General features: G+C 26.3%; 1 protein-coding gene across 2 annotated transcripts in view; it reads right to left on the minus strand.

The window, feature by feature from the left end:
* Positions 1-380: 380 nt before the first annotated feature.
* LOC136091512 (uncharacterized) overlaps positions 381-13,976 on the minus strand; it is a 90,008-nt gene continuing 76,412 nt past the window's right edge. For both annotated transcript variants that reach the window (XM_065819154.1, XM_065819155.1), the window contains exons 18-21: positions 2,841-3,469; positions 2,585-2,741; positions 1,831-2,048; positions 381-523 (exon numbers count right to left, since the gene is read on the minus strand). The gene's annotated coding sequence lies outside the window, so the exon portion shown is untranslated. The remainder of the gene's footprint in view (positions 524-1,830; positions 2,049-2,584; positions 2,742-2,840; positions 3,470-13,976) is intronic.

The following is a 13,976-nucleotide window of genomic DNA, read 5'->3' on the forward strand; positions in this document are numbered from 1 at the left end:
TTCTAGACAACACCTGTGAACTAAGACTTATATAAAGTTAAGTTAAGTTCAAGGTTTCCTAAAAGCATTATAATCCATAGTTGATTATTTAGAGTTAGGTTGTAGTCTTTTAATTTAAAATTAATTTTGAAAAAATTATATTTAAAAATAATTTCAATTTTTGATTAATAACAATATTATTCTATATAAAGCCACACCTCAATAAAATAGTCTTTTTCATTCTTCATTTCTTGAACTGAATTGTCACAATTATTCACTCCAAGCAACATCAGACGACTTTGCAAATCATATAATTTTTCCAAAGTGTATTTTTTTACAATCAATTTTTTTTTTTTCGAATTTTGAATTTTATAATGTCTGCAAGATTGAATTCTGAAAAATCAACATTTCTACTTTTTTTATTTCCAATAATGAAATATCCTTTACGATTTACAAATTGAGTTTCCATTATAGACTTCATAGTTACTGATCCTTGTGATTTTTTTGCATTTTTAAACCACTCAAGATTGCTATTTGTATCAGTCTAAAATAAGTAATACCATATAAAAGTTTTGAATAATAATTCTTTATATACAAAACTATTAATAAATCTCTAAGTATTATATAACTTAAAAATACTTGATTTGTATGCATAGATGCATGGATAAACATATGTATGTACACATGTATTTATGTACGTCTGTATGTATGTATTTATGTACATCTGTATGTATGTATGTATGTATGTATGTATGTATGTATGTATGTATGTATGTATGTATGTATGTATGTATGTATGTATGTATGTATGTATGTATGTATGTATGTATGTATGTATGTATGTATGTGTGTATGTATGTATGTATGTATATGAATGCATGCATGTATGCATGTATGTATGCTTGCATATATATATATATATACATATATATATATATATATATATATATATATATATATATATATATATATATATATACATATATATATATATATATATACATATACACAAATTTATGTGTGTTACTACTTTCCAATAATTGCAACTTCTTTAGGCATTTTACTTGATTTATAAAGTGGATCATTGAGTCATTCTTCTATTTGTTTTTGTATCAAATTTTTTCAATTACAAAAACTATTTTCTGGTGCTTAGGCTTGGGCAAGCAGTATATAACATTTTCATAAACTTTCTCTTTTTTTTTTCATCGAGATTTTATTGTCATAATAACACTGCTTAGAGCAGCCTATTTTTTAAATTTGTTTAACAAATGTTTTAATGACTTTTTTATCTAACATATAACTTTTTTTTTAAACTGATTTACACATTTTTATTTTTTTAATTTTTTAATAATTTACATTTGGTATCAGCACAATTAATGTCACACACTACTAGTTAAAATAATTTCTTTTTCAAATCATAAATAAAAACTAACTTATAAAAAAAATTTATTAATAAGGTTGGCTAAAATGTATGACCAATTTTTCTAAAAATTCCTAAAAAAATTTTGGAAACAATTTAAAATTGCAAGATCAAAGTAGATTAGACTCAAAGAAGACCAATTGAATTGGATTTGTAATGTTAAAAGCAGTAAGTCAAAAGCAACTCAAACATGCCAATTAAGAAGCAAACTTGGATGCGCTCATGGTTCTTCAGAATTCTATTTGCACAGAAAACACCAGGGGCATAACAAAGTTTACTTCCTTCATCACATCATTTATGAAAAAAAAGCATACTATAAATCATATTTGTTTTCAAAATTTAAAATATATATAAATTTCAAGTTTGATAAAATAAAAAATTAAAAAGTAATTCATACCACTATTTATCAACAATATAAGAATCATACTAACTAGATTTTTAAGAATATTGGGATCACTTGACATTATTCCTTCAATTTCCTTACAGGCTTTGAACAGATCATTAAAACCAGATTTTTTAGTTAGATCAAAAATTATGTGGTTAAAAGCAAGACAGCAAGCTTCAAAACAACTTATTTTACCAATATCATAATCAGTTTCACCGGCAGCTAATGACATGATTTCGACTAAAAACCCCACTTCTTTTGGATCTACAATTTAGATATAAGATTTTAATAATACTAAAATAATATTAAATTTAAAACAAAAAACTACAAAAACAGATTTAAAATAAAAATTTCTGTAGCAAATGTTAGTATTATTTTTTCAAACTCAATTTTTTGAATATAATATTAAGTTAAAATAATCAATTATCAAACAAACAATAGAAATAAATTTATTAACTATTCAGTTAAATTTTTAAATAATTAGGCATTTAATTCAATTTCTAAATTTTCAATTTAAGACAATAAAAAATTTTAAGCAGCATGTGTATGTGCATATTTATATATATTTATATATATATATATATATATATATATATATATATATATATATATACATATATATATATATATATATATATATATGTGTGTGTATATATATATATATATATATATATATATATATATATATATATATATATATATATATATATGTATATATATATATATATATGTATATATATATATATATATATATATGTATATATATATATATATATATATATATGTATTAAAATGTATACTTTTTAGATTCTCTCTCAGCCAAAATATAAGTTGTTGACATGATGAAATAGCAGTAAATATTTCTAAAATGTTGGATGAAAACATTTCAAAGAAACTTGCTAAAATATTTGAATTGTTTTCAATAGATTGCAAGCTTTCAACTTTATCTATGGGTATCTAAATGATACATACAAAATTAGGAGGAAAAAAATTATACTTTAAATAAAGTTATTTTTAAATTAAATTATTAAAAATTTAAAATCTAAATATTATTACCATCATATTCTCAACAATAGTAAAATCTCCATTTAAACTTAGACTTTTTCTCACTTTTTGTATTGCTTCTGCAATATTAGAATATTTTACTATTAAAAAGACAAAATTTATTTTTTCAACACAAGTTTCTATATCTACTTCATCATCATTTAACATAAAATATTTTTTTAATAAAAAAAGTTCAGTTTTGTAGGCATTTTGATTTTCTGAAAAAATGAAAACCACATCAGATGGAGATATTTTACAAGAAACTATGCTTCCAAACAAATTTTCCAAATTTTGACTTGCTGGTATAATAACCCTGTCAAATAATTGAGTATAATCGATGTTTTCTTTCAAAGATTTTGCAGTTGAATGAACTTCTTTTTGGAACAAAAAACTGCTCATCACATTACAATTTGTAACATGAAAAGCAAATTCAAACCATCTCAATGAAATTTTAAAATACATGCACACTTTTTTAACAAACACTAAATCGTCGTTTGGTAAAGTTCGACAAGCATATTCATTATTATCTGTAAAATCAGATGTCTCAGAAAATTCATCTGGAGTACTATCCGCAAAACCTTTTTTAAGAGTTTGAACTAAATAACTTGAGTTAACTCTATCGATTAACACTTCAGTTTTAACTAAAAAAAAATCAATTACATTAACACATAAAAATTTGTCACTTTTTAAATTAATTTATTAAAGTGTTAATTATATTAAATTCAAATATCAATAATTATAATATCTAAAATAATTTGTATATAATATAATAATCATAATATATAAAAGAAATAATAAAACATATAATATATAAAATAAATATTCAAATTTTAGCATTCACGATAAAGATTTAATTTTACATTTTTTAATGATTTTAATATTTATTTTTAATGTTTTTTAAAAACATGGTTAGATAAAAGTACTAAAGTTAAGTAATAAACAGTATTTTTATTATTATTATATAAATTATAGATTTTTATTTATTATTCATTATAGTTATATATTATTTTTTGTGTTTTACTAATTAATTCAAATAATTTCTATAAATAAATAAATGCACTATCGTGTTTTGGCTTTAAAATCTTAACTTACAAAAAAAACTGTTTTGTTGGCAAGATGATTATACCTAAAAAATATTAAAATTGCATTTGGTGGAGATATCCATCTAATGTGAATAATGTATTATAAATCTAACATTATTTTTTGCTAAATTCGCTCTTCAAATTTTTGCTAAATTTGCTCTTCAAATAAACAAGTATGAATATAATAATAGTAAGTAAAGGAATAAAAGATTTCCTTTTAAGGACATGGGAATCAACTAGATTCCTTTTTTGAAAAAAAAACTGTTTATAAATCTGTCATATAATAAGCATAATAACACCACATTAAAATTTTAAAGAAAATTTGTTAATAAACTCTAGTTCATTATGTGATACATTCTGAGTTGATTTATGATAACCAATTAAATCATTAAATGTCACAAAAGTTTCATTGTTTATCTTTTTAGTAAAAAAAAAAAAAAAAGGCAGTCAGTTGTGTTTGATCTTTATCTCAACTGCATCATATTAAATACTAGCAATCATATTTTATACTACCAACGATGAATATTATCTATTTTAATAACTTATTTTAACTTAATATGGTATTGTAAAGGTATTGTAATTTCATCTAGTATCATTTCCTAAAGCTACATTATTCTCTGCAAAGTTGAAGAATTTTCAGAGCTGAAGAACTCAAGTTAAAGAATATAGCAGGAAATAGTAACATTCTTATTTAATATTTTTTATAAAAGATATGGAAGTGCCCCCTCTCCCTCCTCAGCGGAGGAGGGGCACTTCTATATACTAAATCAGACTTGAAGTACAAGTTGAGATATGATCTTCAAATTCTAAAACTACAAAAACTTGAATCAACCATTACACAGTGGGTCAAAAGTGACATTTTCTAGTCAAAACCTCTAAAACCAAAATTTTTTTACTTTTTTTAATTAGAAACAGTTTATTATATTGAAAAACATAATTTGTGGAAAAAATAACATTTGTTTTTTAAAAACTTCAAATTTTATTACATAATTACGCAAATTATTAAAAAACTCATTTATTTTCCATTTATAAAAAATTCCGTTTTTACCCAACAAAATTAACAACAAGGATATTATTTAAATTTATGTTTTACGCAGAGTATTCTATCGTTGGCTCTTGCAATAGTTCAAGTACACCAGATGGTAGACATTTTTTTTTGTTATGTATCTTCTTTCTTAATGTGCAAATTAAAGGATCAGATGCACATAAAAGGTGATGAAAAAGGTCTTTTCCGATCGCATTTTCTTGTAAAATTTTCACGAAAAATCTTAAAAACTTTATTGGTAGCCTCTTGAGCCTCTTCAGAAAACATACCTAATGGAAGAGTAAACAGTTTGATGACTTCATAGCCATGAATCAAAATCTTATGAAGTGTTTGGGTCATAGGATACCAAGGGTACAGGAATACATAGAGCGAAGCAGTTTCCCAACAGAATGTTTTAAATTTGGATGAGTTAATATCATAACCACTTGATATTGTGGCCAAAATAATATGAAGCCTTTTCATAAGATCTACATCGATGTTCATTATACTAGCTGAGACATCGTATTGCTGAAAAAATCACCTAGCTGTGTTGCCATTGTTTGATGTACCTGCCCCACCTATTCTCGGTTGGTCTATGACAAGACCTATCCTTGTTCGAAATTCAGCACAGACTTCAAGCTTTCTCAGTTTAACAATATTTTTTTCGTCTTGATTTCTAGCCTGCCACTTCATAATCGGCATCTTATAAGAGATATGGAGCATACATTCTAAAAACCTTATCCAAGCATGCAAAGTTGAAACGCCATGTTTTATATTGCCTTCTAAAGTTTTTTTTTGAACAACTAAAGATAAATTGTTCATTTCGATTGGAGATGCACCACACACTGAACAGCATTGGTATGAGTTGGTTGCTGTGGAAATAGTTTGAATTTTTCCATCAATCATTGTTAAATTTACAATATGTTGTATTTCAACTTCCTTTGTTGTACCGCCCTCCAATAAACCAGGTACAACAGATAATGTTATCTCTTTAATAGAAGCCATAATTGACTCATATTCTGCAAGAATTACTTCATTTGATTCTTTTCTATATTTAAATCTCAGAGGTCTGCAGTAATTAGTTGACGATGGTTTCGGGTTTCTCCAAACAACCTGTTTTTTGTCATCTTTGAAACAATATAGTTCTAGAGGAACCAAGCAAGTTATGAAAAGTGATTCATCTGTATGAAGTTCACTAGAAACATCTGACAGTTGTTTATAAACAGATTGTCCTGTTGCACCATCAAAACCAGCTTTGTATATTATAAATAGTTTAGTACAATCTTTAAGCACAGGTGAATTTAACACAACACTATAAGCTGAACATATTCTTGATGCAGTATGAAAAAAAAGACCTTGTAATGGAACCTCTGCAGAGTAGTCAATGACCTGAATGTTTTCAGGGTAGCATTTATTTTTAGCCTCTTTTACAATATGATAGGATGGGTATAGAGAGCTGAATGGAAGAGCATTGTTTCTTAAATGCTGATAAGTTTCTTTGGATAAATTAGCATCTAAGACTAGCGCTAATGATTGTTCTGAAGTAAGTGATTCTGTCGATAATTCTTTGTTGTATATTTTTTTAACCACTTTTGCTTCTATAAACCTTTTATCCCTTTTCAAACTTTTACTTGCTGCATATAAAAGTTCGTTTAAATTATATTTACTCAAAAGCTCTTTAATTATGCGATCTTTAGTTCTCACAGAGGCATCTTCAAACAAAATCAAAGGGTGTCCACCTTAAAGTATAATATTATTTTATCAATTATTAAATCGTCGTAATAATAATACAAATAAATTATACACATTATAATAAATTTACACATAGTTAAAGTAAACATACCACAGGTTTTTGTTTTGATTTCTTTTTTTTTACAGTCAAATATAGTTTGGTTTAACCAAACTTTATATCTTTTTTCAAATACTGCACTTGTTCTATTCAATTTTTTCCACTTTTTTTTAGCTTGGTAAATGAATTTCGAAATAACTGACAAGTTATCATTAGATTCTTCAAAATTGCTTTGGGAAACAAAACTCAAAATCTTTGCATGTAAATCATCATTTTGTAGTAAATTATTTTCCATTATATAATTCATAAGACATCTCCTATCCATTTTTAAGAGATTGTCTGTTCAATAAAATACTTTTAATTTGAAAGAAAGTAATTTAAAATGTTTTTAATAAAGTAATTTTTTTACGAGCAGTAACTATGAAACTCAGTTCCTTTCCTTTATTTCTCATTGGTTGCTATCGTGTTTTTTATCGATTACATATAATTTTATTGCTTTCGGAAATTATAAAATAAATAATAAATATTATGTCCCAAACTTGTACCACATAGAAGTATATAATTCATATTTTATCACAGTCTCTGAGTTTTTATTACTTTAAAACGGTAGCATAAAAAATTTGGAATAATGGGTTCAATGCGATCTAAATGTAAATTGAGCAAATACGAGGAAGTTACTGGAAAGCAATTAAAAAATACAAAAATATTTAATTTTAAACTTATGTCTTTAATAAAAATTATTATAAAGTCAAACTGCAGTTTTTAAATTTCAAATCTTCTTAAATTTTTTGTTATCGATCAAAAACGCATTAACAAGAAACGTGGACGTAGTTAATTGAGTTTAAAAGTGTATTCGTTTAGGCAGCTATAGGCAGCCAACTTTTATACCACAAGATCAATGTCATATTAGTATTCAATTATATATCATTTTAAGCGGTTGATACAGGATGATCCGATGGTTTTAAATGATATTTTTGAAAAAAATAAAAACTTATAACTCAAAATTATTGATGTTTGCATTGTTGAAAATATTTATATAAAATGCAAAAAATATTTTTTTTTTTATGTGATTTAAATATTAACATAATACCATATAAGTCATTTATAAGTTAAAAAATAAACTTAAACTTCTTTAAAATAAGAAATCAAAGTTTTCAAAAGATGTAAAAAAATAAAATTTTCACACTTTTTTATTGTTATTGATAAAAAGTATTTAAGGATATATTTAAACAACAAATATGACGTTTTATTGAAAAATTATTTTTTAATAAAATATAATTTCTGGCTTATTAATATATTGAGCAAAATTTGCCTTTTTCAAAATTTCAAAATTTTAAAACTTTTTTGTATAGTTTTGCCGGCTACTGACCCACTGCGCATTATTGAAATCTTATTCCTCACTAAAAAAAATATCATAGTAGAATGTGTTTACCGTCATATTTTTTTGTGCAGAGATAGGTTTAATGATCATTTCATTTAAACTTTGCATAACAAGTTGTCTTTAAAAACTAAAAACGTAGTTATCTTAGAAGTCTTTATAAAAAAGACATTAAAAATTAGGCTTTTGAACTTCTGTAATAACTTTCTTGATTCCATGTGCTACTTTTCTCTAGTCCCATATATTACACAACCAACTAGGGTTACACCTACCAACTAGGGTTACAACCAAGACACTAATAGATAATATCTTTTTAAACTTTCACAAACCTAATTTTCAAACTGGCAACCTTACAGTATCTCTTGCTAACTACCTTATGCAGTTTATAGCTTTGCTTAGCAAGATTTTGAAGTAACCTCAAAGAAAAATAAACTGTTATTTTAAACACTTTGATATAAATTTATTTCTAAAAGATGCTGAATAGCTTCCAATAAAGCAACTTGTAAACAAATTACTTGATTATTGTGCCCCTTTAAAAGTATCTTCTAAGAAAACAAATAAATCTATATCCAAACCATGGATTAATGTTGGAATCAATAAATTGATATATATCAAAAATTAACTTCACAAAAATTTATAAAATGTAAAAATGAGAAATTAGAGAAGGAATACTTTCAAAGGTTTAAACTTTATCATAATTAAATAAGTAACTTGTACTACTCAAAATATTTTAATGAAAACTTAAACAATCTTAGAAACACCTGGAATGGAATAAAACAAATTATTGCTATAGAGCCAAACAACCACAACGCCATCTAAAGTTTAACTATGAATAATCAAATTAAACTAATAAGGTTCTAATCACAAACTTGTTTAATGATTATTTTTCCACAATTGCAGAAAAATTTTTCAGCATAATCATCGCTCCTAGTCATAACTTCACCCACTATCTTAAAAACCTAAATCTCCTTCTATATAACCCCTGTTAAATCTTAAGAAGTAAATGATTAAATATCCATCATTAACTCTAGAAAAAGCACTGAACCAAATGGCATCCATAAACAAATATTTATATCAGTATAAAAAGAATTAAGCTACCCTTTGAGGAATTTAATAAACCAATCATTCAAATCTTCCCTGATTTATTTAAAGTTGCTATTTTGTGCTTTTTTTAGAAGTGGATCCAAACTAGATCATTGTAACTACCAACCTATATCATTCAAATGATGGCAAGCTACTCAAAGGATTCATGTTAGACTAGAAAATTTTTTTAACTATTCTTGTATTCTTACAGCCTTCAATTTTGTTTTGGCAAAAAGCACTGTACAAATCAAGGGCTTATTGACATAACTTAGACAATACGTGATGCACCTAACCAAAAACAATTTGCTGCTGGAGTGTTTGTTGATTTGCAAAAGACATTTTTTACTGTTGATACTGTTTGATACTGTTGGCCATGAAATTCTGCTGTCTAAATTAAATTATTTCAGTGTCAGAGGAGTTGCCCTTAAATAGATTAGGTTGCACTTCCATATGTATTCTTAGTTTGTAAACATTGACTATACTTCATCTAATATTAGGTTTACATATATTGATGTTGCACAAGGTTAAAAGATCTAAAACAGTTAGCTTAAATTCTTAAAACAATAAAACAACAAAGAAACTTAAATATAGAATAAGCAGTGAAAAATAAATATTGTATAGGAGATAAAATATTTAGACATTATATTAGATTAAGGGGTAAACAGATTTTATCTATTGACAGGCTTTGCACTCCTTCTTCATCTATTAGGCTGGTGTAGATGTATTTATAATACATTGTTTCTAGTTTAGGATGTTGAATGCTGGATCTTTTTGACTCATTGCATGGGTTTTGGTTGTATCTCTGTATTTATGACTTGGCAACTGATTCTATTATCACCTAATGAGGATACAGCACTAAAACTCAGTTTTATGGTTCTGAGGCTAGCTGGTAAACAGATTTCTCAAACTCTGTGGTAGCTCTAAAAAAGGCTGATTCCATCAACATCTGTAAAGTATCAGAGTACTAACAGTGCCATGTTGCACATGTTTAGTGTCCTTGTTTGTACTTTTGGTGTGCATTGTCGAGGCTACATTTGGAGCCCTTTGTTATGGCTTGCAGTTTGTTAATAGTAATAAGGCAATTATTGGACTATTAAATAGTGTACTGAGTACTATCTGTGCTTTAAGTCAAATTCTTTAAAAATCTAAATATAATTAAAGCACCAAAAACTATAAAACGCAAATAACCATCGTCATCACCAAGTTTTCTAAATCTATCATTCACCAACATTCATAGACTTCGTAGCAATTTTTCTTTTGTTAAGTCTTATCTATTGCAAAGTTTACTAGACCTCTTTGTGCAATTAGTTTGAGTTCATCTGTCTCATTATGTGAATTTATTGCTAATGGCTATCTTGCTGTAATTCATAAAGACTTTATTAGTCAAATGCTTGGCCTGAGCACTAACATTCGTAAGACTTTACCCATTTGTTGGGAAACTAGGTTTGAACTCACAGACTATTCTTTTATGTGTTTTTTTTAACACCACTTCATTCTAATATCTTTCTCTTTGTTCTACACTGCTCTCCTTTATCTCAAGAATGAACTCTTTTCAATGCCATTTCTGATCTTTGATTTTTGATAACGAAAAGAAAAAACTATAAACATGAGTAAAGAAGACCAAAGAAAAAACAACTAAGAAAAGAAAACAAACAAAAACAAAAGATTAGAAAAGTCAAGAAAAAAGGGGTAGTTTATAAAAAATAAAATCACTCCCCACAAAGGAAAAAACAACACTAGAAAAGCCTAAAAACAAAAAGAAATATAATGAGTAAAGAAAAGAAGGAAAAAACAAACATGAAAAGGTTGAAAAACAAAAAGAAAAAGAAAAAAAAAAGAATATTGCAATAAATAACAATAAATTTTAAAAAACATTCTTAAAAGAAAAAGATAACTAAAGTACAATATTTTAAGACTTTTTAAATTATCCATCATTTGTGAATACTTTTTGTAATTTTTTTTTATTTGCCTCTTTTTAATTTCTTAATTAGTTTATCTTTAAATTTTAGCTTATTTTTAGGTTAATTTTTTTCATAAATACTGTTCTCTGTAAATTTATTTGTGATAACCATTAATTTTGACATTTTTTTTTCTTTCTACTTTGCAAGAGTTTCTTGTATTGTTGCTATTATCTGTTTACTTATTTTTTTAATTTTTTTTTTTTTTAGTTATTATTGGTGTAGTAATTTTTTTAGTTTATTAATTTATCTTATATTTTATAAGTTTATTTTTTGTTTAGTATTTGTTTGTGGTTTTTTGTTTCCATTTTCTTAATATTACTTGTTATTCATTTTAGGTGATATATCATATTATTATATTACTTATATAGCTTATATAGTTTTCATGTTGATTATAAATGTTATAAATATTAATTAATCATTGTCAGTTTCTTTATAATAACTGCTTTTTATCTCACAGTAGGTTGCTACTTTAAGTCAGTTTTTAACTGTTTGTAACTTTTCCTATCTGTGTATATAATATTCAGTTTTTGTTCATCAATCACTTTAAGTTAAAATTGTAATAACATTTTTAGGTAATTACATCTTCAAAATTGTTATTAAAAACTTTTTAATACTTTGTTATGTTACATAAGTTAGAAACTTAGTAGAACTTTTACTATTAATAACGAAATATCATTTAATGTTATTGTGATGTCCACTATGGAATTTAAAAAATTTAATAGAATGAAACAAATTTTGTTAAATTTTTTAAAATTACAAAACCTTTAAATTCAGCAGTTTTCAAAAAAAGCAACTTTATATTAACTCAAAGTAATTTTTTCTCTATCCTATCAGATGATTTGCAAGCTTGCATGACAGGAGTAGATAGAAAACTAGTATTGCTAAAAACTACCTAGAAAGGATATTTATTTTAAAGATTCAGATAATTTAGATGATTTGCAAGCTTGCATGACAGTAGTAGATAGAAAAATAGTATTGCTAAAAACTACCTAGAAAGGATATTTATTTTAAAGATTTAGATAACTTTTATTTTAAAGCAGATCAAATTTTAAAATAATGTTAAAAAGCTTTTAAAATATGCTATTTACTTTTTAGGTCACCAATCACTATCTTTGCACATTTGATAGACACTAAGGACTATGATGGAACTGATGCTGCTGCTTTAAAGCTTGGAATCGACTCAATGGAAGCAATTTAAAACAAGAACAGATAAAATGCTGCTTTGCAACTTCTGAAGAAAAAAGAACTAAGAGCAAATAATTTTTAAAATCACACACCACTCTAATAAAGACCATCTAGCCAGCATTTTTTTATGCACTGGCAATGAATTTCAAATGGAGAAGACTTATTAATATTTTTATTATTTGTATCATTAAAATTATTTGATATCATTTTCATCAGGTATTTACTTTAAATTAGTTTCAAACTATTTGTAAATATCCTTGATTGTTAGACCTTAATCAGAAATATATGATTAATTGATTGATTAAATTAATTAAGCCCATTTTCTTTATCTTTCAGCCAATATCATTGTAGTTGGTGACTTTAATGCTCATCACACTAAATGACTTGACTCTACTGCCAGTGACTCTGCAGGCATTAAGGCCGTAAACTTTTACTTTTCTCAATCTCTAACTCAAATAGTCAACTTTCCAACTCGCTTTCCACACAATCTGAATCATTTACCTTTTCTACTCAACTTATGTTTTGTTTCTGATCCTAGTCAGTGATCAGTTTTTTCCACATTTACCCTTCGGTGCTTCTGATCAAAAACTATTATCTCATTCTACTTCAACATCAGAATCCATCTATCATCATATCTACTATAAATACCTTTAAGCCTACTAGAACTTCTTTCAGAACTTTGTGATCCTTGGGTAGAAATCTTTTGTCTTCCTGCTGACAAATGTGCTTCTTATGTAAATTCTCGGATTCATACTGGCATGGAATTTTTTATTCCCTCTCGACGATTTCAAGTCAAGACACACTCTTCTCCCTCATTTTCCTATGATTGCGCTGGAATTTACAATCGTAATCATTTTTTCCTTATCAATCACGAAAACAAGTCTCCAGAAAACAGATCTCTGTTTACTATTGCCAGAAGCTTTAGTAAAAAGGTTTTGTAGAACGCCAAAGCTTGCTATTCTCAGGTCATAAAATCTTGTATTTATCTCAAAAATTAGGCTCCAGAGACTTCTGGAGAATCTTTAACAGTGTCTATAATAAGGGCAAACCTGTTATTCCACCTCTTATGCATGGTTTAGATTTTGTTACCTCACCTAAAGAAAAAGCTGAGCTGTTTGCTAAGAACTTTTCATCTATTTCATCTTTTGATTCAATTCATCACATCATACCTGATATACCCAACAAACAGATTGATCCATTGCTTGACATTCGAATCACTCCAGATTCTGAATCTAAAGTGGTTTCCTGCTTAGACTCTTCTACAGCTTGTGGTCATTAGAGTCTTTTTTTTTCAGCCTGCTAAAAAGCGACATAGCTATCCCTATTTTCAAAAATTCTGGAAAGCAATCCGACTCATCAAACTACTGCCCCATTAGTCTTCTTATTATTAAGCAAGGTTTTGAGTCTTTAATTAAAAAACACTTAATCTCTCAACTTGAATCTAAGAATTTTGATATGGATCTTCTTATTCTACTCCTGATTTGTTAATGGTAATACCCAATATGTTTTATTGTGCATTAGATAGATATAGAGAGGTTAGGGCTATTGTTCTCAATACTTCTAAAGCCTTTGATGAAGTTTGGCATGCTGGTCTTCTCCATAAGCTCTCTTCTTACTGTGCATCAGGTAACATCTTTAAGATTATT

The sequence above is a fragment of the Hydra vulgaris genome, chromosome 15, assembly GCF_038396675.1.
Source record: "Hydra vulgaris chromosome 15, alternate assembly HydraT2T_AEP".
Classification (NCBI taxonomy): Eukaryota; Metazoa; Cnidaria; class Hydrozoa; order Anthoathecata; family Hydridae; genus Hydra; species Hydra vulgaris.